Source organism: Homarus americanus, unplaced genomic scaffold (assembly GCF_018991925.1).
Source record: "Homarus americanus isolate GMGI-L3 unplaced genomic scaffold, GMGI_Hamer_2.0 scaffold56333, whole genome shotgun sequence".
Taxonomy (NCBI): Eukaryota; Metazoa; Arthropoda; class Malacostraca; order Decapoda; family Nephropidae; genus Homarus; species Homarus americanus.
This window is the reverse complement of record NW_024734940.1, coordinates 10,072,253-10,100,012: the sequence shown is the minus strand read 5'-3', so window position 1 is coordinate 10,100,012 and position 27,760 is coordinate 10,072,253. Positions and strand designations below refer to the sequence as shown.

The window sequence follows — 27,760 nt, the reverse complement described above, 5'->3', positions numbered from 1 at the left end:
TGATGGCTTCTAGTAACCCAGGGGTGACAAACACGGTAGTGTAAGGGAACCAATATTGTCTCCTCCACCCATCACCACCAGCATTACTGTGGTGTGTGTGGCAGGGAGTCACCAGGTAGGACTTCTCTGCCCTCACACTCCTGGAGCTATATATGGTAGACGTCTTCCTCCTCGCAAAAAAATCCCACTTCACTGATGACGTTGTGACTTAATAACTTATATAATGATATTTAGTGTTGATGTATTATTGTTCTCTCGGTTACCTGTACCTGTATGGTTATCTGTACCTGTACTGTTCTTCCTAAATTAATAAACCGAATCAACTTATATTTATACACCTGAGTATTGTGATGTGTTGTGACAGGTGGATGATAATGGCAGGTCGGAGGGTTAAGGCGCCGTCTACTGTGTCTCCTCCCTTCTACTACCCCAAGGTCACCTACCGCCCGCCGTCACCTGCCGCCCGCCCGTAGGATATTTACTCTTCTAATACTGCGTCACTAAAACAGCTTCATGTGTACGTCCTGTCATCACTCTCCTCCCTCGGGCACTGTTTCTCTGTGTCCCTGTAACGCCTCTACACCTTCTACACCCAACACGTCATCAAATACACTACCATTTGTGTGAAACTACCATGATTTCCTCTCATTTACACCCAACACCTAGCCACACCCTACACACCAGTCACCCCTGTAGCCTACCATATATTCCCACAAAACACACACACACACACACACACACACACACACACACACACATATACGAACTGATCCTACACCTGGCAACAACTAACACAAATAAGTGTATTTTGTTGTGGTGTTGTGTTGTGTTGTGTTGTGTTGTGTTGTGTTGTGTATTGAATTGGCTGAGAGAGTGTGTGGGTGTTGGCCAATCGTTCACAAAACAGTTTGATGCTCTCTCTCTCTCTCTCTCTCTCTCTCTCTCTCTCTCTCTCTCTCTCTCTCTCTCTTTATCCCCTCAAAATAGTCACGTTACAAAATACAAACATTACTTGTACGCTTCAGAGTATGAGATAAAAAAAAAAATACCCTAAATATTATACTTATCATGACATTATTTTCGTCTTAGGGCTCAGAAATATTAGAACTAAAAAAATCAAATATGGACGTTTTTTTTTCTCCAGGATCTCAGGCTACATTACGTCACCAGGTGGGGAGGGTAGGGGGGGGAGGGAAGGGTAGGGGGAGGGAGGGTAGGGAAGGGGAGGGAACGTCTCCTTGGTGATGACCTGTGGAGATGGTGGTGGTGAGGTGCCCCCTGGTGGTCCTTCAACTCTTGTTTACCTGGAACAATCAAGAAACACGACGTAAGATTTATTTATTTATTTTTTAATGAATAAAATATTGAAGGAGAGACTACCATATTTATTAACATACATAGATCTATATATATTAACATACATATATCTATACATAATGCTAAGAGAAATACATAATAATCCACGTATGAAATTAGGTGTTGGAACTTGTTGTATACTGAGAAAAAATGTTCCCTTGTGCATTATTTTGCTTGGTTGTGTTTTACCTGATAATTAGATACAGGTAACCTTGGCGGTGGTCCAGGGGGGAGGTGGGTAGCCGTGACCTTGTGCCAGAACTCATCATCATCATCATGACCTTCTGCCTCTTTCCCTCCCTTCCCTTCGTCCTTCCTACCCCTCTTTCTTACTCCCTCTTATTTTCCCTTCATCCCTCCCTATCTCCTTCCCTCCTCCCTTAGACCCCTTCCATTCCCTCCCTATCACAGTAGGCGATAAACTACCCCTTCTCCCCTCTCTCTTTCCTCCCCTCCTTTCCTACTCCCTCCTTCCTTCCTTCCCCTCTCACTCCCATTCTCCTTCCTTCCCTCCCTCCTCCTTTACACCCCTCCTTACCTCCCTCCCTCCCTCTCTCTTCCCCTCCTCCCTCCCCCTCCCATTCCTCCTCTGACAGCAAGCGATAAACTACTCCCTCCTTCCCCTGCCCCTCCCCTCCCACTGCCGTCATGCGAGGTCTAAGGTGAGGGACGTGAGGCTACTCTTGCGACCTTCCTCCCTCCTCCCAATTCCTCCCACCCCCCCTCATGTCCCGGCTCACTTCCATCACGTCATCACATTACTGCCTCGCTGCCTCATTACCACCTCACGTCTTTCCTCATTACACATACCTGGTCATGACGTCACTTCATTTTACCCCCTGTTTTACCTCACCTCATTATCCCGTTTACTCATTATTATCTTCGCTACCTCACCTCCTCAGTTACTCACTACCACAGTTACTCACCATTTTAGTCACTCATTATCTAGCTATCTCACCTTCTGAAGTTACCGAGAGTGAGTGACGTATTTGTTGACCAACCTTATATTGATGTGACACTAGGTGGTGGTATGGAGGAGTGTCGACCAAGCCATTACACCCGTTGTCTAGGTCTCATAACTACTAGTATTATCTCAGCTGTTTTATCTTAGTGTATGTGGATGTCGTTGTGTGATAAAACTCTCTTTAATGGCTGGGTGGTTATAGAGTCAGCCCATTACTAGTAGGTATTGTACAGTAGATAGCTTTCAAGGTGTTGGCTTGTATATGATGCACAGGTGTTACGTGGGGCTACAAGCTTATTATTATTATTATTATTATTATTATTATTATTATTATTATTATTATTATTATTATTATTATTATTATTATTATTGTTATTATTATTATTATTATTAAACACCGCCGCCTGGTAGAGGGGGTACAGGACAGGGAGGACAACAACAACAACACACTCCCACAACTTGGCAACATGTACACAACCTCTCATCTGGTGCCAATATTCGTGCAGTTGTTACGCCCCTTTGTCCCTCCCTTAGGTGGCGACGTTCCTCCTTACCTCCCTTCTTTCCTCAGGGGGTAACAACACATATTCTCTCCCTCTCTCCCTCAGGTGGCGACGTCATTCCCTCCCTCCTTCCCTCTCTCCCTCCCTCTCTCCCTCCTTTCCTCCTACAGGTGTCAAGATGTCAGAGAGAAAGAAGGAGATGTAAAAAGGGCATGACAGGTTTTATGACATAGGAGATGACAGGGCCAGTGTACAGGGAGATGGTAGGAGGACGGGTAAAATGACAGGAGGATGAAGGGAGATGGTAGGAGGACGGGTAAAATGACAGGAGGATGAAGGAGAGGGTAGGAGGACGGGTAAAATGACAGAAGGATGAAGGAGAGGGTAGGAGGACAGGAAGACAGCACAACGAGACAGTATTTCGGGAAGGGAAAGAGACGGACAGTATAGTGTGAATAGGGGAGAAAACAGGAAGTATCGACGGTGGGAAGAGGAAACTGGATGATAAAGTGAGATATAAAGGAAGTGGCAGGGAGATATGGCAGGGGAGGGTGTGAGGTGGCAGGGGAGGGTGTGAGGTGGCAGAGAGATATGGCAGGGGAGAGTGTGAGGTGGCAGGGAGATATGGCAAGGAGGGTGTGAGGGGGCAGGGGAGGGTGTGAGGTGTGGGGAGATGGCAGAGGGTGTGAGGTGGGGAGGGTGTGGTGTGGGGAGGGTGGGGTGGCAGGGGAGGGTGTGGGGTGGCAGGGGGAGGTGTGAGTGTGGGGAGGGTGTGAGGTGGCAGGGGAGGGGTGTGGGGTGGCAGGGAGGGTGTGGGGTGGCAGGGAGATATGGCAGGGAGGGTGTGAGGTGTGGGGAGGGTGTGAGGGTGGCAGGGAGATATGGCAGGGGAGGAAATGAAGTATAAGTGTAATATAGCGATTGGAAGTGTAGGGGTAGGAGGCAAGGAAGAGGCAGGGGACCGAGAGTGGATAACAGGGGAGGCAGGAGACCGAGAGAGAATGACAGGGGAGGCAGGGAACCGAGAGAGGATGACAGGGGGTGACCGGGGACAAGAGTGGATAACAGGGGGTGACCGAAAGGGACCGAGAGAGAATGACAGGGGGGTGACAGGGGACCGAGAGAGAATGACAGGGGGTGACAGGGGACCGAGACAGGATGACAGGGGAGGCAGAGGACCGAGAAAGAATGACAGGGGGAGGCAGGGGAGGACAGGTAAGGTTCACTATGGCTCGCTAGTTCACCCCACGTGCCCAGGGCGATGCTGTGGGTCCCATCTGTTGTTGTTTATGATGGTGCAGCTGTTACTTTTATAGCGATACAGCAGCTGCACTTTATGACGCTGTATTAGCTTATCATGCTGTTCCTTATATACGCTGCCATGCTGTACTAGTGGTGGTGGTGGTGGTTATTGTTTTGGTGTTGGTTGTGGTGGTGGTAGTTATTGTTTTGGTGTTGGTGGTGGTGGTGGTAGTTATTGTTTTGGTGTTGGTTGTGGTGGTGGTAGTTATTGTTTTGGTGTTGGTTGTGGTGGTGGTAGTTATTGTTTTGGTGTTGGTGGTGGTACTAGTGGTGGTGGTAGTTATTGTTTTGGTGTTGGTTGGGGTGGTAGTTGTGGTGGTAGTGGTGGTACTGTTAATGGTGGTGGTGGTGGTGTTGGTAGTGATGGTGGTGGTTGGTGGTAGTAGTGGCGTGTACCATTACCATAAGGTGAGGTCAAATGACAACCCATCACCGTGACGGCTGGTTGTTATACTCCCTCACAACAATAACCTCTTTAGTACAACTATTTGTCTTTGGTGCCACATTATAACCTTTCCTCCAGGCTCAGTCTTGACAGGTGAGATTTCCTCCTCATGACTAAAGTGAGAAGCTCTTTCCTCACTCCTCATGGCGAAGGTGAGAGGCTCTTCCTTCACTCCTCATGACCGAAGTGAGAAGCTCTTTCCTCACTCCTCATGGCGAAGGTGAGAGGCTTTTCCCTCACTCGTCAAGACCAAAGAGAAGTTCCTCCTCACTCCTCATGACCAGGGTGAAAGGTTCTTGTGCTCACTAGTCATGGGAGAGGCGGCGTGAGGGAGTGTGTCTCCTGCCTCACCCTTGAACAATGGCCATATCGCCTCACCTTCACCACCCTGTCATTTACGACCCACTCTGTCACTCACCCCCGCCCACACACCCACACTCAAACCCGCCCACACACCCACACTTAACCCCGCCGACACCTTCACCCCAGGCCCACATACACTTACCCCAGACCCACACACACACTTACCCCAGGCCCACACACACACTTACCCCAGGCCCACACACACTTACCCCAGGCCCACACACACTTACCCCAGACCCACACAGCCAATACGTAGGAACAATGTCTTGAGGTTAAGTGCCAATGCCTTATATAACACAATGAGTCATATGTCAGTTCTAAGTGCATCTAGTTTGCACGTTTAGATGATAGCAAACAATGGTAAACACTCTAATATAAAACTCTTCCTGAATTAGTGTTTACACCTGAATTGTTACTCCTGGCTCACTGATTATAATATTCAGCATGTCTTAAATAACAGACTCCAGTCCCGGCTTTTGTCTGCAGTGGCACGTCTCTATAATACACCAGACAGTCATTCCACCGCTGGTAGTCAACAAGGACGCTATTTTTTTTTTCTCTCCTAAAGTATGGGCCTAAGAGAAGCTAAGTCAGACGGATATTCGCCCATCTTCTGCCTGTACGGGCGGTCATTTATGGTTTAAGTATTACTGTAATAGCTGGGTTGTAGTCGTCGTAGTAAGCCTAGTGTAGAGCGGATTCCCTCCCTCCCCTCCCTCCACGTCCCGCCACTGCTGGAGGTGACGCCGTACTTATAGAAAATGAACCTGGACTCATTTTTTTTTATGTGTTGACAGTTACTTGTGATCACGGGTTTCCTCAACACACGCACACACTCACACACACACACACACACACACACACACACGCACACACACACACACACACGCACACACACAATATATAATAAATAGTCCTTTTAGATACTGCGGTAAGCATGCATGACACTGTACACATAACAAGTAGACCAGGAAAGGCACTCAAGCACTCCCAGCGTAACACACTCAGGGTCAACAAATACACTCGCATCACCTAAGCAAACACCTGCGTAGCTCTGATAAATAACACCTGTTTCCTTACTACTTTATATGTTTTAATAATAAACATAGGGATGAGGGACAGTAACTCAGGCTCTTGGGATGAGGGACAGTAACTCAGATTCTTGGGATAAGGGACAGTAACTCAGAACTCTTGGGATAAGGGACAGTAACTCAGGCTCTTGGGATGAGGGACAGTAACTCAGGCTCTTGGGATGAGGGACAGTAACTCAGATTCTTGGGATAAGGGACAGTAACTCAGAACTCTTGGGATAAGGGACAGTAACTCAGGCTCTTGGTACCTGTGTGTGAGAGTCCCCATCTGCTCCATCACGTGAAGATCTTACCTCTTATTATATTACCTCTTAAGGAATATTATACAGGTACCGCCAAGAACCAGTTCATTTATGCAGCATGACACTATCTTGACCCGTCAGCTGTATTCTGCTTGGTTTTGCCACATCGTTTCCAAAGGCTTGACTGATTAGTGAGGAGGTGTTGAACAGTCATGATGTGAGGAGAAGTATTGCATGGGACGGTATGTTGTGTGTGTGTGTGTGGAGGGGCTCGGACTGGCTGGCGGGCAGGATCAGTACCAGGCAGGGCGCACCGTTACCTGAGGGCGGACCGGCTGGGCTGCCCCCCCCAAATTAGGCATGTGGGGCGGCGCGAGGGACGACCTGCCGCTGAAGGGCCGCCACCATCTTCCTACTCCTGCTACACATTACATACACACGGACACATACAATGGTGTACGACTGTTTGATCATTAATCCGGTAGTTACTGAAGTAGTGTGATGTTGCCTTAGTGAATGATACGATAACTTCCCACTGGCGTCAGGAAGGCTCCACACTCCCCTCCTTGGGTGGCGCCAGCACGCTAAGGAAGACTGGTGGAGGTGTAGCTCGGGGATGACGGAGAGTATAATGATCTTGAGAGATTCATTTAATTACATATTGTATTCTGAATTTTCTGGTTGTAGTTGTAAAGGTTGTGAGTAAGACTTCCTATAGGTGGAGAGTAATAAAGACTGAACTAGATGATGCTAAGGACTAAGAGGTGGATAAAATAGTGTTAAGAGTAAGACTGGAACACGCCCCCGGGTAGTCATCCAGGTGGTGGGAAGAGATGAACGACATACACACTTCCTTAATCGTGTTTCTTAAATCAGGAAGGAACTTTTTATTTTGACTTATCAGGTAACATCCACCACGTCAGAATAAACAAGACTTTCCCAACAAGGATTCACTGTTGACAATATCTCCTCCAGTTGTTTAAGAGATATGGTATTAAAATAACAGGAAACATAATGGGGAAAAATATTACATTGTCTTCCACGTATTCCACAAATTTACATAATAGACAAGGACCACACGTATGTCATTACCAGTGTGTTAATTCTGTTGTCTCTGTGAGCTATTTACTACCATCTTCTGCCTTCCTGAAGCTGCCTTATCATAGTGATTGAGTAGATGTTGTGACAATCCCTCTCTCTCCACTTCCTCAATACAGAAGAGTTGTCATAAGTTTGTTGACATTGAAAGTCACTGATAGTGTTGGAAGACAAATGCAACACTGTGTTGTCTGGGGACCCAAAAATTAATGTAATGCTTTAGTTATCTATCTCATTTGTGTTGCCTCAGGGCTAAGTAATGTTTCTGTTTTGTGTTGTGATAAAAAGCTGAATGTTGCAAGTGTTCCATCATACGTAGGTCTTTTTTATGTGTTCAGTATAATAGTAATCAGGTACACTTGATACAGTAACACGTATATGTGTCTTGAATACATGGTGAGTGTCGGTGACGCTGCCGCTTGCCTCACTAGTTGTGTATATCCTGTGGGGTGACAGATCCACTCTCTGCCATTACTCAATTGTAATACTATGGAAATGTTTCATTCTGCTGTGTCCTGTTGTGGCCTGGTTATTGTTCTCCTCTTGTGTTCTGTTGTGTCTTGCTGTTGTTATCCTGTTTTGCTCTGCTATTGTTCTTCAGTTGTGCCCTGCTGTTGTTCTCCTGCTGTGCCCTGCTGCTGTTCTCCTGCTGTGCCCTGGTCTTGTTTTCCCGTTGTGCCCTGGTCTTGTTTTCCTGCTGTGCCCTGGTCTTGTTTTTCCTGCTGTGCTCCCTGCTGTTGTTCTCCTGCTGTGCCCTGCTGCTGTTCTCCTGCTGTGCCCTGGTCTTGTTTTCCCGTTGTGCCCTGGTCTTGTTTTCCTGCTGTGCCCTGGTCTTGTTTTCCTGCTGTGCCCTGCTGCTGTTCTCCTGCTGTGTCCTGGTATTATTTTCCTGCTGTGCCCTGCTGCTGTTCTCCTGCTGTGCCCTGCTCTTGTTTTCCCGTTGTGCCCCACTATTGTTCTTCTGTAGTTCCGTGCTCTTGTTCTTCCGTTGTGCCCTGCTGTTGTTCCCTACTGCCCGTTAACAGTTTACCTCACCTCCTCGTTAACCACAAGGGGAGTTACTGGACATATTGTTCCATTGATTCCTCCCCCAAATTGACGGTACCTGTATATCTTGGATTAATCTTACTGGCATGTATACGGGAACAGATTTTGTAGACCAGAAGCACAAGTCATGTATGTCTAAAAATCTTGATCCGGTCAGTAATATAACAAGTGTTGGGTACTGTAGAGAGCGAGTGAGAGGAACCAGCTGTGGGGGAGGAGGAGAGGCAGGTGTGATTATGCCTTGTTTAGGAGGAGAGGCAGGTGTGATTATGCCTTGTTTATAAATATTGATCGCTTATACCACTATACTGAACATTGTCCATTTGTTTAGATAATTCGTTAAATATTTTGCTAATAGTGGTGAAATTGTGAATCTCGTTTTCTGTGAGAGGCTTTTAAGTTGAATTATCTTGGTAATGATGGTTAGAAGTGGAGGCAGTGCTTGGGGTGATACGCTACACAAACTTTCCCTTTTAAGCGAAGAATTGCGTAACCTAACCTACCCGGTACACTTGTTACCAACACGGCTATGCCACCGTCAGACACCCGCAGCGTGTGAATAATAATTTATGTAACAAAGAACATCTGGTAACAATACAATAAGAAAAGTAACTAGAGGTCTACTTGTGTTGTATTGTGTTGTGTTGCTGTGTTGTGTTGTGTCGTGTCGTGTTGTGTTGTTGTATTATACTGTGTCGTGTTGTGTTTGTGTTGTGTTGTGCTCTGGGGGCTGTGACGAAACACCATCTTGAGATAACGAGAGATACAAGAGAAACACAACAGAAACACATGGCTGGGTATTATAATATCAACCTTTTGTTTGTGTTGCTACATCACACACACAGAACAATGCCATATTTCCCCTGGACTCTTACATGTCTGTATATATGTAAACAGTTTTTCCCCCAACTATATAATTATTTCTTCATAGTGTTTGTATTAACCATCAACAAAATTATATCTTATTTCCATGTATTATTGACTAACTAAACACATAAACCTTTCAATATAGATAATTCGAGTCAGAGTAAATTATCATTGCTGTAAGATCAAGACACTCAAGTGTAAAAGTCCTTCTATATGTTACCAAGTCAATTAATCAGGAGCATACTTTACTAACCCCCAGTGTTGACTTTTGAAAACTCTGCCAGACAAGGGTTTAATCATTGCTTTATCTGGGTTAAAACTGATAGGGTTTATATCTGATTCTGCCCTGTGTTAACCTTAGCTCAGCAGGGTATAGAGGTCTGTTTATGTCTTGTTTTGTTTTTCATGGTTTATGTTTAATAATGTCCGTGGTTTACCTCCGAGATGTAAGACCAAAATTTGTTTCCTATTGGCTTTACACTATAACCATTCCTGTCTCTGTACTGTACTTCTTTCAGTCACTGTGCTACTGTGTGTGTGTGTGTGTGTGTGTGTGTGTGTGTGTGTGTGACTGTTGTTTACCTCCGCGTTGAATTAATTTTGAGGGCCTCCAGAGTATGCCAACCCAATTTCCTCTCTCTCTCGTTAGGCTTGCTCTTTCTCTCTCCCTTTGCACCAGGTTGATCTTCTCACCACCACCCTTCCAGGACCAAGTAGAGTGCAAGTGGATTCCTAACACGTAAAAAAAAACCCTGTTATTATGCTGTCGTTCCCTTACATTGTTAATATTTGTTACTGTGAATATCAAGCTACTTGCGAATCTTAGTAGGGGGAATAACAGCTTACGTGACCCTCCTAACTCTTGTAATGGACTCCACGACCGTCACACGAAGATAATGATGATGATAATGATGAGTGATAATGATAATAATAATATATTAAACAGAATATATATAATAATAATGATAATGATGAGTGATAATGATAGTATAATATAATAAACAGAATATATATATTAATAATGATAACAGATGAGTGATAATGATAGTAATAATATAATAAAACATGAATATATATATTAATAATGATAATGATGAGGATATTAATAGTATTAATATATAATAAACAGAATATATATATTAATAATGATAATGATGGAGGATATTTATGCTAATAATATAATAAAATATGAATATATATATTAATAATGATAATGATGAGTGATAATGATAGTAATAATATAATAAAACAGAATATATATAATAATAATGATAATGATGAGTGATAATGATAATAATAATATAATAAACAGAATATTTATAATAATAATAATAATGAGTGATAATGATAGTAATAATATAATAAACAGAATATATATATTAATAATGATAATGACAATTATAATGATAGTAATAATAGTATAACTGATAATAGTATTGTTTATATCTGTTAAGGTTCATTAGAAAAGTTACCAAAAGACATTTATTAAGTTTATTAAAAGAAAAATAATAATGTCAATAAATTCGTACACATAATACGAAGAATTTAATGCTATATGCTCATCCCTTCAACACAACACAACGCAACAAAACGCAATACAGCACAACACAATACTACATAACACAACACAGCGCAACACAACACAACACAAATCTCCAAAACCATTTAACAGGTGTAGGGTGAGTGGCGTGGGAGGGGCGCTGGGATTCCACAGTGTACAGTAATATAGAGTCATAGTGTGTAGTGTACAATATGGGTGGGCATATTGCGAGTAATAATAATAATAACCACAAAAATAATAACAATACCACTAATAATAATAACAATGACAGCTATTATTATTATTATTATTATTATTATTATTATTATTATTATTATTATTATTATTATTATTATTATTATTATTATTATTATTATTATTATTATTATTATTATTATTGTTGGTTAAAAAATCACAAGAATATCAAACAAGTTGAACCAGTAACTCGAGGAGGAGAAGGAAGAGGCGGAGAAGGAGGAGGTGAAGGTGGAGGAGGAGGTGGTGGGCGGCAGACAGTTGTGGTGACCTCAAGTGACCGCTGGTAAGGTCACCGTCTTCCTGCCCGCTTGCCCTCTGTCTCAGCTCCCGCCCATCCGCCCGCCCTCTGGCTGGCTAACGGCGAGGGATGGTAACGTGTGTGGTAGTGTATGTGGTGTGACGGTGTGTATGGTGTGGTGTGATGGTGCATATGGTGTGGTCTGAATGGTGTGGTGGTGTGTATGGTGTGGTGGTGTGTATAGTGTGAATGTGTGTATGGTGGGGTGGTGTATATGGTGTCGTGGTGAGTATGGTGTGGTGGTGTGTATAGTGTGAAGGTGCGTATGGTGTGTATAGTGTGAAGGTGCGTATGGTGTGTATATGGTGTGTATAGTGTGAAAGTGCGTATGGTGTGTATAGTGTGAAAGTGCGTATGTGTGATGGTGTGTATGGTGTGGTGGTGTGTATGGTGTGGTGGTGTGTATAATGTGAAGGTGTGTATGGTGTGGTGGTGTATATGGTGTGGTGGTTTTGTATGGTGTGGTGGTGTGTATAGTGTGGTGGTGTGTGGTGGTGGTGTGATAGTGTGAAGGTGTGTATAGTGTGAAGGTGTGTATAGTGTGGAGGTGTGTATAGTGTGGAGGTGTGTATGGTGTGGTGGTGTGTATGTGGTGGTGTGTATAGTGTGAAGGTGTGTATAGTGTGAAGGTGTGTATAGTGTGGTGGTGTGTATGGTGTGGTGGTGTGTATAGTGTGAAGGTGTGTATAGTGTGAAGGTGTGTATAGTGTGGAGGTGTGTATGGTGTGGTGGTGTGTATGGTGTGGAGGTGTGTATGGTGTGGTGGTGTGTATAGTGTGAAGGTGTGTATAGTGTGGTGGTGTGTATGTGTGTGGTGTGTGTGTGGTGTGTATGGTGTGGTGGTGTGTATAGTGTGAAGGTGTGTATAGTGTGAAGGTGTGTATAGTGTGGTGGTGTGTATGGTGTGGAGGTGTGTGTAGGTGTGTGGTGTGTATGGTGTGGAGGTGTGTATGGTGTGGTGGTGTGTATAGTGTGTGGTGTGTATGGTGTGGAGGTGTGTGGTGTGGTGGTGTGTATGGTGTGGTGGTGTGTATGGTGTGGTGGTGTGTGGTGTGTGGTGGTGTGTATGGTGTGGTGGTGTGTATAGTGTGGTGGTGTGTATAGGTGTGAAGGTGTGTGTGTGTGTGGGTGGTGTGTATGGTGTGGTGTGTGTGGTGTGGTGGTGTGTATAGTGTGGTGGTGTGTATGGTGTGGTGGTGTGTATGGTGTGATGGTGTGTATGGTGTGGTGGTGTGTATGGTGTGGTGGTGTGTATAGTGGTGGTGTGTATAGTGTGGTGGTGTGTATGGTGTGGTGGTGTGTGTATGGTGTGAAGGTGTGTATGGTGTGGTGGTGTGTATGGTGTGGAGGTGTGTATAGTGTGAAGGTGTGTATGTGTGGTGGTGTGTGTATGGTGTGAAGGTGTGTATGGTGTGGTGGTGTGTGTATGGTGTGGAGGTGTGTATAGTGTGAAGGTGTGTATGGTGTGTGGTGTGTATAGTGTGGTGGTGTATAGTGTGAAGGTGTGTATGGTGTGGTGGTGTATAGTGTGGTGGTGTGTATGGTGGTGGTGTGTGGTGTGGTGGTGTGTATGGTGTGGTGGTGTGTATGGTGTGGTGGTGTGTATGGTGTGGAGGTGTGTATGGTTTGGTGGTGTGTATGGTGTGGTGGTGTGAAGGTGTGTATGGTGTGGTGGTGTGTATAGTGTGGTGGTGTGTATGGTGTGGTGGGTGTGTATGGTGTGGTGGTGTGTATAGTGTGGTGGTGTGTATAGTGTGGTGGTGTGTATGGTGTGGTGGTGTGTATGGTGTGGTGGTGTGTATAGTGTGGTGGTGAGTATGGTGTGGTGGTTTAGGTCAGAGTGGTGAGGGCCAGTATCTCCTCCTCTCGCGGCTAAATGTTTCCTCCTAGGTGTGGCCAGGATTCAAGACTCACTCGCCTCCCTCTCTTACTCACTCACTCGCCTCCCTCTCTTACTAACTCACTCGCCTCCCTCACTTATTCACTTCCTTCAGTCACTCATTTACTCCTTCACCTTCTTCACTTTCCCACTCACTCTCTTCCCTCCCTCACCTACTCACTCACTCATCTCCCCCTTTCCTTCACTCACCCCCCTCCCTCACTCACCTCCCTCCCTCCCTCCCTCACTCACCAACTACACCAAGATGACGACCAAAAAATACCATAGAAACTGGATAACTCTCTCTCTCTCTCTCTCTCAACGTAGGAAAGACTCACTTTAACGTACGAATCTTTGTGAACCACGAACCCTGGATGAAGGAACGGCGTTGGGCAGCTGGTGGGGGTCTGGTCTTTGTTAGGTATTTATGTGGGAGATAAAATACCCCATTACCATATGACTCAAGGTTAAAAATATCCCCATAGGTCAGAGGTTCAGGTGTAGCTATTAAATATTTCCAGGTGTAGCTATTAAATATTTCCAGGTGTTATTCCTTTATTTTTTTTATTTTTAAGGTGAATTAATGTCTAGATCTCTTGGAATGTTAGTGTGTAGTTCTGGTGAGGGGATCAGCCCAGAAGCCTCTATGGCAAGTATCAGACATATGGTACACACAACAGGTAGAGTAATTAGTGGTCTTCTCGTGTCGTGGGTGGTGAGGTACGTGGGCGGGAGGTACCACCAGAACCGGGTACGTCAACCTCTTGTGTGCAGCGCAGGTGACCTCCCCCTCCCTCCCTCCCTAACCTTTACTTGGAACTCTCCCTCCCTCCCGCCATTCCTTTCATACCCTTTACCTGTTGAAACCCTCCTTCTCTTTCTACCCTTTACCTGTTGAAACCATCCCTCCCCCATTCTTACCCTTTACCTGCTGAACTCTCACTTTCTCCCTCCTTTCCTGCCCTTTACCTGTTGAAACTCTCCCTTTCTCCCTTCCATCCTTCCTACCTACCCTTTACCTTCTTTCCTCTCTATTATCTCATCATCTTACCTACCCTTTTGATCCTCCCCATCTCTTCCACCTCAATTATCCTTACCTGTCTCTCTCTCTTCTACCCGCCAGTTTCTTCGTTCTTCGTGACCTGTCCTGTCTCTTCTTCATCTGCCTCGTGCTTATCCCTCCCCCTCCCCCTTCCCCCTTCTCTCTCTCTTATATCTTTACTTGTTCTTCCCTCTCCTTTTCTTACTTTCTCTCTTCCATTATTCCCCCTTTCAGCATTTACCTTATTATCCTTTCTTCTCATTCTTCTTTCCTCCCCTCTTTCTCTCCCTCCTCCCAGTCCCATCATCATGTCGTGTCCACCTCCTCCTCCTCCTCCTCAAGGCATGATTCATGACTGTGGACCCTGAGGTATGCTTGGGAGAATGAGAGCTTGACGCCATGACAAAATACGAGTATACTCCGCATACTTACAGAGAGAGAGAGAGAGAGTGAAGAGGGAGAGTGAACAGAGTGGGGATGAGAGAGGGCTGAAGCTGTATGGATCATATGTTTAGTGTTATGGAAATTTAAGTTAGAAATATCTGTAGAAAAGGAGGAACTTGTTTGTGGAACTGAAAAACAAACAAACACTGGTTGATGGAAAACAGAGGGAAATTTTATATACTTATTGTGTTGATAAAAGAGAAATTGGTCCTTAGTGCAAGTAAGGTTACGTTAAGGATATGTAACACCATGGTTTTAAATTAGAAAAATTTAGATTTAGACGCGAAATAGGTAAATATTGGTTTGGAAATAGAGTAGTGGATGAGTGGAACAAATTACCAAACATCATCATTAACTCGAATACGCTGGACAGCTTCAAACACAGGTTGGATGGATATATGAGCGATAGGGGTTGGGTGTAAATGGGACTGCCCAGTATGGATCAATAAGCCCACTGTAGTTTCCTCCATTCTTATGTTACCCTGTGCTTTCTTGCCTGGAGAGTAAGACCAGTTGACAGCAAGAGTGAGTGAGACGGCTACAAGCATCTACTAGTATGATGTAAATAGATATAAAGTCAGCTACTGTTTGCAGATGACCCAACATTGATGAACGACTCAGAATGAAAATAATAAATGTGAATCTAGAAGAGGTTATAGAATGTATAGTGGGGGAAAGTTAATGAAGAATGTGAAGAACAGTAAAGTTATAAAAAAAATTAGAAAGAGACAGGAGATAATAATGTTATATTAGACAGACTGGAGGAAGTGGGAGGTATTTCCTGTACTTGAGAGTGAGAATTTTAATGAACGGAACAACAAGAAATGAACTGAATCACGGAATACCTGATGAAAACAGTGTAACGTGTGGACAAATATGCATATCAAAGGGAGCAAAGATGGGGAGTAATGGGGAAATGGGTGAGCTGAGAGTATTATACGGGTGTGTAGCAAAAAATGTCTAAATAAGAGTAAGAAGTAATTTAGAAACGATGTGGACTAACTTAGCGAATAGGTAATGAAAATTTGATCAAAATAGGTAGATGTAGAGAGAGAGAGAGAGATATTAGACACTCACTTACAACACAGCAGACTTCTACATCATTCATGGCAATATACCCTTGATATATCTGTATGAATATAACATGCAGTATACATCTATCAGAATATAACATACTCAGCATACTTCGGTGTGAATTAGATGAAATTAACATGAATGACAAAATGACAGGAAATTTCACGTCTTAATGAGTTTTGTTTGGAGGTGAAGGATGGTTGGCTTCCTGTGTGTTTAGAGGACAACTCTGAGAGGAAGATTATGATTCTGGTGATGGTGAGGGAAGGAGGGGTGTCTTGGTGGTGATGGTGAGGCAGAGTATCAGGATGGTGAAGCCACTATCTTCACTGCATCACTGTCCTGGGATGTTGTATCTTCACTGTAATGTTCCTCCACACTGCAGTATCCTAATGACATTATCTTTTGTAACCACATCCCTACATCGCCACTGCCCCCATGTAACGTCACACCGTCGTCCCACAGGGTGGTGTAGGGTACAGGGTGGTGTAGGGTACAGGGTGGTGGAGGGTGCAGGGTGGTGTTGGGTACAAGGTGGTGTAGGGTACTGGGTGGTGTAAGGTACGGGGTGGTGTAGGGTACTGGGTGGTGTAGCGTACAGGGTGGTGCAGGGTGGTGGAGGGTGCAGGGTGGTGTAAGGTGCAGAGGGTGGTGTGGGGTGCTGGGTGGTGTGGGGTACAGGGGTGGTGTAGGGTGCTGGGTGGGGTGTAAAATTTTTTTTTGGTGGTGCAGGGTGGTGGAGGTGCAGGGGTGGTGTAGGACCTGGGGTGGTGGGACACAGGGTGTGGTGTAGGTAGAGGTGGTGTGGGACACAGGGGCGGTGTAGGACTGGGGCGGTGTGAGACCTGGGGCAGGTGTAGGACTTTGAATTGGTGTAGAAGTGAGAGGTGGTGTATGGGGCACCCCGGTGGTGTTGGGTATAGGGGTGGTGTGGGCTGGGGTGGTGAAAGGACACAGGGTGGTGTAGAGTGAGAGGGGTGGTGTAGCCAGGGCACGTGGTGTTGGGTGGGGTGGTGTAGGACACAGGGCGGTGTAGGACACAGGGCGGTGAAGGACACAGGGTGGTGTAGGACACAGGGCGGTGTAGGACACAGGGCAGTGAAGGACACAGGGCGGTGTAGGACACAGGGTGTAGGGCACAGGGTGACACAATAACATTCACTCAGGGTGTGTGTGTGGGAAGGCGCGACCTTCGGCAGGGTGACGTCACGAGGGCGCAGGGACATGGGTCCTCCACCACCTGATGCCCTGATCTTTACAAAGCCACTGAACGCCGCAAAAACCTGACTCATAACCCTCCGTCAGGCCCCCCACGTCCCCGGCAGGCACTTCCTCACACGACCACCTGGCACTTCCTGCCAGGGTGGGCAGCCGAGGTCACAATGCCCTGCGTGCACTTACCTTAGGACACTTTACGTATCTGAACTTTGGTATGTAACTCAAAGCCTATTTTTAGATGGATAACTTGTCTGTTGTTGCCGTAGTTCATAACGAACATACCCAGGAGCTCCTGCCATAGTGCACTCTAAGAGCAATTGTTTTACTCTTATAAGTTAATATTTGTAATTTATTTTATAACTTAAATACTTTTTTTATTTAGAAGAACTACTTTTCTCCTCGTGTATCTAAATCTTTTTGTATTAAGTGAACAATACCAAACGGCAGAACAATTAGTAATGGGGAAGGTGCTCGTGTCTCAGCCACTTACCGAAGGAAAAGAGTTTGATGGTTATGTCATATATCTTTATATCGTGTTTAAGGTTGACAAGACAGAAGTGAGTTGTGTTGAGTAAATGGTAGACAGTTGGCCATGTGGGTGTGACCTGGGGTGTGGGCGGCCCAGCTTCGCCCGCTGTTCACCAGAAGTGTCGTGTGGGAGCTTACCTTTAGTTGCTCCAACCACGGCCGCTGCTGCCACAAGTAACAGTAATGTTGCTCGCTCCTGTAACGTCATCCTGCTGCTTTCTTGTGATGCAAACACACGCTCTACTCCGACACACAAGTCTCACTGTACACACACACAAGCCTCTCACAGATCCCCGACGCACACATACACAGAGGTGAGGCACAACGGGGCCAGACGTAACACCCAACCTCTCACGAGTTCCAGAGGACACTGAGTAGGCAACCTGCTGGAACTGGAAGCCTCGCCTACACACTAACACCCGCGCATGCGCACTAGATCACACTCATGGCCGCACAGTCCCACGCAAAGACTAACCTTTCATCGGTGCCAAGAGTCTCAGTTTCTGGTGATATTAAAGAAAACGTCACTTGTTATCTCCTTCAAGAAAAATAAATTGCTCAGTAATAGAAACAAAAATGAAAGTGCTCGTCATATTTGAGTACCTTCTATATACCCGAGAGCTAAAACAAAACAAATTGAAACATTAAGAATTAGAATAAGATTTGACTTGTGTACAGTGTCCTCCACAACTTATATGTCACACTGTGGTAGTAGTGGGGTATTACCTCGTCAAGGCAGGGGAAGGTTAACTGACGTTCACTAACGTAATAATTCTTCGTAAAGATGAATCTGCATTTTTGGGAAATTGCCACCATCATCATCACTACATATAACACCATCCATCATCACTACATATAACACCATCTATCATCACTACATATAACACCATCCATCATCACTACATATAACACCATCCATCATCACTACATATAACACCATCCATCATCACTACATATAACACCACCTCTCATCACTACTTGTATATTATTTGTAATTCGTAACCCATTCCCCAAATATGTAACTGTATATTTTCAGCCTTCTGGCTGCCAAGCTCTTTCAATAAACCGTTAATTATTATTATTATTATTATTATTATTATAACATCATCCATCATCACTACATATAACACCATCCAACATCAATACATATAACACCATCCATCATCACTACATATAACACCATCCATCATCACTACATATAACACCATCCATCATCACTATATAACACCATCCATCATCACTACATATAACACTGTCCATCTTCACTACATAACATATCCATCATCCCCACTACATATAACACCATCCGTAACACTAAATATAACACCATCCATCATCACTACATATAACACTATCCATCATCACTACATATAACACCATCCATCATCACTACATATAACACCATCCATCATCACTACATACAACACCATCCATCATCACTACATATAACATCATCCATCATCACTACATATAACACCATTCCATCATCACTACATATAACACTATCCATCATCACTACATATAATACTATCCATCATCACTACATATAACACCATCCATCATCACTACATATAACACCATCCATCATCACTACATGTAACACCATCCATCATCACTACATATAACACCATCCATCATCACTACATATAACACCATCCATCATCTACATATATAACACCATCCATCATCTATATATACTTACCATCCATCATCACCATATAACACCATCCATCATCACCCCATATAACGCCATCCATCATCACTATATATATAACACCATCCATCATCTTCATGTAACACCATCCATCATCACTACATGTAACACCATCCATCATCACTACATATAACACCCATCCATCATCACTACATATAACACCATCCGTATCACTAAGTATGACATCCATCGTCACTACATAACACCATCCCATCATCACTATATAACCATCCATCATCACTACATGTAACCAACACCATCCATCATCACTACATATAACACCATCATCATCGTTACATATATAACACCATCCATCATCACTACATGTAACACCATCCATCATCCACTACATATAACACCATCATCGTCACTACATATAACACCACTTATCATCACTACTATAACACCCTCCATCATCTACATGTAACACACCATCCATCGTCTATATAACACCACTTATCATCACTACATATAACACCATCCATCATCACTACATGTAACACCATCCATCATCACTACATATAACACCATCCATCATCACTACATATAACACCATCCATCATCACTACAAGTATGACCATCCATCGTCACTACATATAACACCACTTATCACTACATATAACACCATCCATCATCACTACATGTAACACCATCCATCATCACTACATATAACACCACTTATCATCACTACATATAACACCATCCATCATCACTACATGTAACACCATCCATCATCACTACATATAACACCATCCATCATCACTACATATAACACCATCCATCATCACTACATATAACACCTCATCACTACAGTAATGCACTGAACTAGAGTTTTACTATATTTAGAAATTCCAACCTTCATTACAGTATAATTATTTCTGAATGGTCAAATTTTGAATTGGCCTCAGTGAGTGTGCTGTTAATCTGGGCCAGTCATACTTGTAGTTAGTTCCCATAAAGTACAAAAGCTTTTGTACTTTATGGTGCCTGTGGCCTACGGGTCACTTTTATGATATGGCATGACTTTTTTTTTTGGTAGTGTTAGGACCGGTCATCTCTTTCGTAGCTTTGTGACCACACACCAATTTCGAAGCGATGGGAACGCGTACCTCTTTCGTGGCGTTCTGATCGTGCACCTTTTTCATAGCGTTGCGTCCATGCATCTTTTTCGTGGCATTGCGACCGCGTACCTCTTTCGTGGCGTTGCGACCGTGCACCTTTTTAGTGGCATTGCGACCGCGCATCTCTTTCGTTGCATTGCGACCGCGTATCTCTTTCTTGGCGTCTGTACCGCTCTCCTTTTTCGTGACGTTGGGACCCCGCGTCTCTTTGTAGCGTTATGTAATGAGGGAAAATTCTCATCGTTTTTTTCAAGATTGGTGAAATTATAATAATGATAAACAATAATAATAGTAATAATAATAATGAAGTCCATAAATAAATATATATAAAGAATTTGAGAAACGATATATGCATGTTGTGTTGTCAAAATAAAGAGAAACACTTGAGACCCTGCAATTGTGTGTAAATGAGGCAGAAAGTCAGATCAGCAACCTGGGACTTGATCACAATTTTCGTGATGCCATATGGCAGCAGGGTCTACCATTAGACAACACATTATGCCTCCAATATCTTCCCAGGCGGTAGTACCTCCCTGTTTGATAGCTGCCTATTACCTGTAAAGGTACAGTAAGAATTTACAGTGGTAGGATTGCAAAGTGACGAAAGTTGGTAGCGTGGCCAAATTGTTATTTAACCGTTCATGTTCTTAAGTTGAACTTTCGTTGGTGAGGTCTGAGGTGACTCGAGAGGCCGATACGGACCGGCAGCCCTCAGACATGATGATAGTACAGTCCGTACCATCATCATGTCAGAGGATTGGTGACCACAGTCCTCACTTCCAAACGCTGTTGATCTGTCCTCCTAGATCTTTTATGTCATCGGGAGCCGCAGCTTTTAGTGTCATTCTCCCACCAGTCACTGCCTCTTCAGCTCTCCTGCCCTCAGTTTTACCCATTAATATCTCTACCATTATCCTCTCATGACCAAATTATCTTATTCTAGACATTTTCAGTCTTTCTCTCGTCTCTCATGACAATCTTGGTATTTTCTCATTTGTTTTGCTATCAGTATAACTTATCTTCAGCATACTCTGGCAGCACCATCCGAAGACCTCCCTCTTGTATGTTCTCGATGTGTCGCCACTTATGAGCCATACAATAATACTCACCATAGAAAGTACCGCAGCAGTTATTTGTCATGTTAGACTGAATATCCACATTTTAATCTATTGCAGTGTTTATTAAATATTATTTGTGCTGTAGCTGTTCTTCTTTGAATTGGTTTCACATATTATGTTCTCACTGCTTATGTTACTTCCCAAATATACACAAATTAAAGTCCTTGTTGCGACCATATTCATTACTTTAGGATTTGTCTTTAACACTGGAGCGACCATTACGCCTATCTTCGTGGTGGTAACTCATAGCACAATAGTCTTCACCTTATCCCACCAGTTTGTTGACCAGTTAGTTTAATGTCTCTTCATCATTTGCATCCCCAAATTTGATAAAACTTTAGCATTAAGTTTCATTCCTCTCCTTTGACTGACAACTGCTCGATAAAATTCTAAGACGATATTGTATAATGGTGGAGACAGCACATAACCTTGACTTACTCCCTCTATAACTCTTACCAACTGTAGTTTCCTGATATTAGTAGCGACTAAATTTCTGGTTTTCTTTAGACATCCATAAATTTGTTGGTTTAATCTATATAAATCTGTTTTTCAAAATTAACAAATCGGATAAACAAATTCCTTGGACGTCAAAAACCCTTTCTCAGATAATTTACAAACCAAAGATGCATTACCGTATCCTCCTCCCTTTGAAAATCTATTTTTAATCATAAACTCTTTATCCATTCTAATTGTAATTCTTTTCACACTTAAAACTTTACATACATAGGTTATTAAACAGATTATCTTAAGCTTGTATACTCTTAAGACTCCTGGTGTTTTCAGTTAATAACATATACACGAAACGTCTCTTTTATACTTAATAAAGATATATAATTTTGCTATACATTTACTCATATTCTTGTCCAATTTTTGTGAGACATTCTGGAGGAAGTTGATCAATCCCACAGGTTTTATCATTACATAGTACACAGCAGCCGCAACTTCTTCCTAAAATTGTCACCTTAAACACTATTTCCTTATCGTTTAGTACCTTATCATCGTACAGTTCACCTCACACACTACTCAACTCACCCTACTTTTACTTCTTATGCCTAAAATAGGATATTATTTGTATTTTATAGTGTCACCCCATTTATTAATTATTTTCTTTCATCTTTTACATTTCCTCGTGGTTCGTTATGTCTCCTTTCAGTTCTTTTATAAAAAAAACCTTAGCATGTCTAATTTATTTTTCCATCAGTAGTCTTAGTTTGGGTTACTGGAGTCTTATTGTTCCCATCAGTAGTCTTAATTTGGGTTACTGGGTTATTTTTCCATCAGTAGTCTTAGTTTGGGTTACTGGAGTCTTATTGTTCCCATCAGTAGTCTTAATTTGGGTTACTGGAGTCTTATTGTTTCCCCTGACTGCAAAGACTCATCCTAACTATCACTCCTGGTACATAAACCTGAATTAATATCAAGTTTATGAGGTATTATGGTGTTGTAATAGCGATAATATTCGACACTAATACGAGTCTGAGAAAAATTTCCTAACCTAACCAAACCTAACCTAACCAAACCTAACCTAACCTAACCTAACCTAACCTAACCTAACCTAACCTAACCTAACCTAACCTAACGTAAACATAGAAAAATCTCCTATTTTTTGAGGAATTTCTTTCAAAGTTTACGAATTAAAGGGAATTATTTATCATAACAAAGTCAACAAAAAGAATTAAATAGCTGATGACGTGGCAGCGATAGGTGTAAGTTGATGACGTGGCAGCGATAGTTATAAGTTGATGACGTGGTAGTGATAGGTATAAGTTGATGACGTGGCAGCGATAGGTATAAGTTGATGACGTGGCAGCGATAGGTATAAGTTGATGACGTGGTAGCGATAGGTATAAGTTGATGACGTGGTAGTGATAGTTATAAGTTGATGACGTGGTAGTGATAGTTATAAGTTGATGACGTGGCAGCGATAGGTATAAGTTGATGACGTGGTAGTGATAGTTATAAGTTGATGACGTGGTAGCGATAGGTATAAGTTGATGACGTGGCAGCGATAGTTATAAGTCGATGACGTGGTAGTGATAGGTATAAGTTGATGACGTGGTAGTGATAGGTATAAGTTGATGACGTGGTAGTGATAGTTATTAGTTGATGACGGTGCGATAGTTATTAGTTGATGACGTGGTAGTGATAGGTATAAGTTGATGACGTGGGTAGTGATAGGTGTGTTGATGACGTGGTAGTGATAGTTATTAGCTGATGACGTGGCAGCGATAGGTGTAAGTTGATGACGTGGCAGCGATAGTTATAAGTTGATGACGTGGTAGTGATAGTTATAAGTTGATGACGTGGCAGCGATAGTTATAAGTAAATATGATAATAATTCACAAAACATGTTCACGTATAAAAAAAATATGACTGTCAATAGATTATAAAAATTTACGATATTTCCTTTGGCACAAATGAGGTGAATCCAAAAGCACTGCAGTTGACTGATGTACAATGAGGTTAAGAGTCGTTAACAATATATAAACAATGATTCTTTATCTGATATTCTTTGCTCCTTAACACACAGTGGTTGCCTGATTCCTCCCCCTCCTCATCCCTCCCCCCCCCTCTCCTCTCCTCCTCCTCTGTTCCTCCTCCTGCTCTCCTCCTCTTCCTCCTCTGTTCCTCCTGCTGCTCTTAGTGTTACAGCGCATGGTAGATGATTTTCATAGCCGACTTAATATCCACTTAAAGAGGTCGACGAGCTTACTGTACCCCGCCAGTTGTTCCTCCTATATGAACAAAATAATATACTAAGTGGTGAACAAAGACAGTTATTACTGTACTACTATGACTTATATAGTTTTCCTCACCGAGTTTACATTAAGACACCTTGAGATGTAAACTGGTTTCCTCACCTGACGACAAGAAGTTTATTTACTCTAATCGGCCCTCAGGTGAAGGATCCATTTTTTTTTTGCTTTATAAACTTGTTATAATTAAGCCACGTCACTTTAAACTCTTTTTTTCTTATTTTCTAATTATTGTTATTCATATTGTTGATTATAACTGTAAGGAAGGTTGAAACACGTCTGACTCAAGCTGTGTACGGTAACCTACCCCTCAGGTAATGTGTAGGAGCGTCATGTGGACTAATTTTCATGGGAAACTATTATTTTAGGAACTGTCAGGTGTGCAGTGAAGATAACAGCTCATAACACAAGAAACATTCCTCTTCACTCCACCGTTTTCACCATGACTAAATCATAACTAAATTTTTTCACAGTTGGAGAAACGAGAAAAAAAAATATTGTACTTCTGATTTTAATTCCGGCAAAGACCTGAAAAAAAAATACTGACTTAAGATTTCCTGCAGGATGGCGGTACACTGTTTACTCAGGACCTTGCTGACGGTACCCCGGAGGCTGTTTGTTAATCTCCGGGTGTTGGGGGGTGTTGGGGGGGGTGGCTGGTACATGACGCCATGGCTACGTGTGTTGTGTGGGCTGAGAGAGTCGCTGGTCCCGGATTCGCTGAGGTTTGCTTGTTAAATTTGTCCCCCGTCACTGAGGACAGGTGAACGTGTCTGCTTAGGTAATTTCGACGTCTTTGTGAATGTCTTTATTGTCTTGTTATTATTTACCTCGGTTGTGTCTGAGTTTATCCATACTTATATCGTTGTTTTCTATACAGTGAACATAGTGTAATGTTATTGTGGTCGAATTATGATCAGTTTAAGTGAAATAATTTGGTCATTTGGACGAAAACCCACCTCCAGGTACTTACGAGGGACTCACACCAGGTATTACAAGGAGGGACTCACACCAGGTATTACAAGGAGGAACTCACACCAGGTATTACAAGGAGGGAATCACACCAGTTATTACAAGGAGGGACTCACACCAGGTATTACAAGGAGGGACTCACACCAGGTATTACAAGGAGGGACTCACACCAGGTATTACAAGGAGGGACTCACACCAGGTATTACAAGGAGGGAATCACACCAGGTATTACAAGGAGGGACTCACACCAGGTATTACAAGGAGGGACTCACACCAGGTATTACAAGGAGGGACTCACACCAGGTATTACAAGGAGGGACTCACACCAGGTATTACAAGGAGGGACTCACACCAGGTATTACAAGGAGGACTCACACCAGGTATTACAGGAGGGACTCACAACCAGGTATAACAAGGAGGGACTCACAACCAGGTATAACAAGGAGGGACTCACAACCAGGTATAACAAGGAGGGACTCACACCAGGTATTACAAGAAGGGACTCACAACAGGTATTACAAGGAGGACTCCACACCAGGTATTACAAGGAGGGACCTACACCAGGTATTACAAGAGGGACTCACAACAGGCATGCATGGAGGACTCACACCAGGTATTGCTAAGAAGGACTCACAAACAGGTATTACAAGGAGGGACTCACACTAGGGTATTACATGAGGACTCCACAACAGTTATTACAAGGAGGGACCTTACAACTAGTTACAAGCAGGGACTCAAGCAACCAGGCATTATAAGGAGGGACTCCACACCAGGTATTACAAGGAGGGACTCACAAATAGCATATAAGAAGGGACTCACACCAGGTATTACAAGGAGGTACCCACACCAGGTATTACAAGGAGGACCGCACTCAGGTATTATATGAGGGACTCACAACAGTTATTACAAGAAGGACTCACAAACCAGTTATTACAAGCAGGACCTACACCAGGCATTAAGCAAGGAGGGACTCACACCAGGTATTAAGGCAAGAAGGGACTCACAAACTGCATATTACAAGGAGGGGACTCACACCAGGTATTATAAGGAGGGACTCACACCAGGTATTACAAGGAGGGACTCACACCAGGTATTACAGAGGACTCCACACCAGGTATTACAAGGAGAACTCACACCAGGTATACAAGGAGGGACTCAAACAGTTATTACAAGAAGGACTCCACAACCAGTTATTACAAGCAGGGACTCACAACCAGGCATTACAAGGAGTGGACCTGCACCAGGTATTACAAGAAGGACTAACAACCAGGTATTACAAGGAGGGACTTACACCAGGTATTACAAAGAAGGGACCTGGCAACCAGGTATTACAAGGAGGGACTCACACCAGGTATTACAAGGAGGACCTACAACAGGTATTACAAGGAGGGACTCACACCAGGCAGTGGCTGATAAGGAGGGAATTCATACCAGGTATTACAAGAAGGGACTCACAACCATGTATTACAGGAGGACTCCACAACCAGGTATTAAGGGGCGAGGACTCACACCAGGCTACAAGGAGGGACTCACACCAGGGTAACAAGGAGGGACTCACACCAAGTTATTACAAGGAGGGACTCACAACCAGGTATTACAAGGAGGGACTCACACCAGGTATTAAGGGAGGACCACACCAGGTATTACAAGGAGGGACTACACCAGGTATACCAAGAGACTACCAGGTAATACAAGAGGACTCACACCAGGTATTACAAGGAGGGACTCCACGCCAGGTATTACAAGGAGGGAATCACACCAGGTATTACAAGGAGGGACTCCACACCAGGTATTACAAGGAGGGACTCACACCAGTATTACAAGGAGGGACTCACACCAGGTATTACAAGGAGGACCTGGCAACAAGGAGGACCACACCAGGTATTGGCAAGGAGGGACTCACACCAGGTGGCCATAAGGAGGACTCACACCAGGTAAGGCAACAAGGAGGGACCTCACACCAGTAATTACAAGGAGGGACCTGCTAACAGGTATTACATGAGGACTTGCCACCTAGGTATAACAAGGAGGACCTACACCAGGTATTACAAGAAGGGACTCACAACCAGGTATTACAAGGAGGACTCCACACCAGGTATTACAAGAAGGGACTCACAACAGGTATTACAAGGAGGACTCACACCAGGTAACAAGGAGGGACTGCACCAGGTATTACAAGAAGGGACTCACAACCAGGTATTACAAGGAGGATCATGGACCAGGTATTACAAGAAGGACTCACAACCAGGTATTACAAGGAGGGACTCACACCAGGTATTACAAGAAGGACTCACAACCAGGAAGTTACAAGGAGGACTCACACCAGGTATTGCTACAGAGGACTCACAACAGGTATTACAAGGAGGGACCTACACCAGGTATTACAAGGAGGGACTCACACCAGGTATTACAAGAAGGGACTCCACAACCATGTACACATAAGGAGGGACTCACAACCAGGCACATATAAGCGAGTGACTCACACCAGGTATTACAAGGAGGGACTCACACCAGGTATAA

General features: G+C 43.6%; 1 long non-coding RNA gene across 1 annotated transcript in view; it reads left to right on the top strand.

The window, feature by feature from the left end:
* The window catches only part of LOC121870630, a 139,827-nt gene that overhangs the window by 86,282 nt on the left and 25,785 nt on the right, over positions 1-27,760 (top strand). The window lies entirely within an intron of this gene.